The sequence below is a fragment of the Hipposideros armiger genome, unplaced genomic scaffold (assembly GCF_001890085.2).
Source record: "Hipposideros armiger isolate ML-2016 unplaced genomic scaffold, ASM189008v1 scaffold_978, whole genome shotgun sequence".
Lineage (NCBI taxonomy): Eukaryota > Metazoa > Chordata > Mammalia > Chiroptera > Hipposideridae > Hipposideros > Hipposideros armiger.
In genome coordinates this window covers 473,000-474,165 of record NW_017732328.1, presented here as the reverse complement: position 1 = coordinate 474,165, position 1,166 = coordinate 473,000, and positions in this window count along the sequence as shown.

Genomic DNA, 1,166 nt, shown 5'->3' with positions numbered 1-1,166 from the left:
AAGAATGATATTTCTTTTAAAAACCCTTTTATTAATTACTACTAATAAAATGGTACAATAGAGAAAACTCAAGTTAATCTATAATGCTTATGAAGTCAAACATCATACTTTTCAAAACTACCTATAATGGATACAATTGGGTTGTCGGAAAAGTCATGACATATTTTTGCAACAAAAAACATGGAAAAAATACGTCATGACTTCTCCAACAATCCAACAGTTCCTTCAAACAGTTAGCAAATAATAAGGCTTTTCTAGCCAAGTTTGAAATGACAAAATTAGATACCTTCACACCTCTCCTCATTGCCCTGGGCTGTCTTCATGTGCCCTAACTTATTAAAGTCTCTGAGAAATTTATTAAAAAAAAAAAGACTGATAGAATTTAATCTAGGACTTTCCTAACTGACTTAATCATTGAATGTCTTTTTCATAGAATATTTATTAGTACCTCTTAGTAATAATGTGTTCTTCAGAAACATACTACTCAATGTGTGAGTTGAGTTCTGCAGTATAATAATCACCTGGAAGCTAATTAGAAATGCATATCTCAGTTTTCACCCTGGGTCTATGTATCAGAATTATCATTTTAATATCGCCAGTTGAAAAGCACTGGTGATTTACTATATACCTTCCTAAATACCAAATATTAATAACTACTGCTTATATAAACCTTTTTTTTATTATTGCTAAACCCAACCCACTAGGCTAGACGACCTCTGAAGCTTTTAATCTGATACCAAAGGCTGCATATTTTCTGGTTTCTGTCTCTTTACAACTCATAAGCAAGGAAACAATTTATACTTCAATCTTAAACTATTTATTTATAGAGGAGAAAAGAGGTATAGTTTCTAAGCTTCTTACATCTCCAAAATTCTATACACATCCAACTATAATACTTCTGTCAGTTGAGGTAAAATCTGAAATGTTGATTCTCAAATAGTTTGACCTTAAAATTACTCCTGCATTTCTTATTCATCTTGTCTTCTTGAATAAAATGATTCAAAGAAGCAGAGGTTTCAGAGAATCCATTTCTCCATTGAGGATGATGGTGAAAACGAATAAATATGTATGGGTTGATTGATATTAACGTTACTGGGGACCTTTACAATGATTCCTTTTTGAGAATAATGTATTTTTTTTACCAAATTATCAAGATCTATAATAGA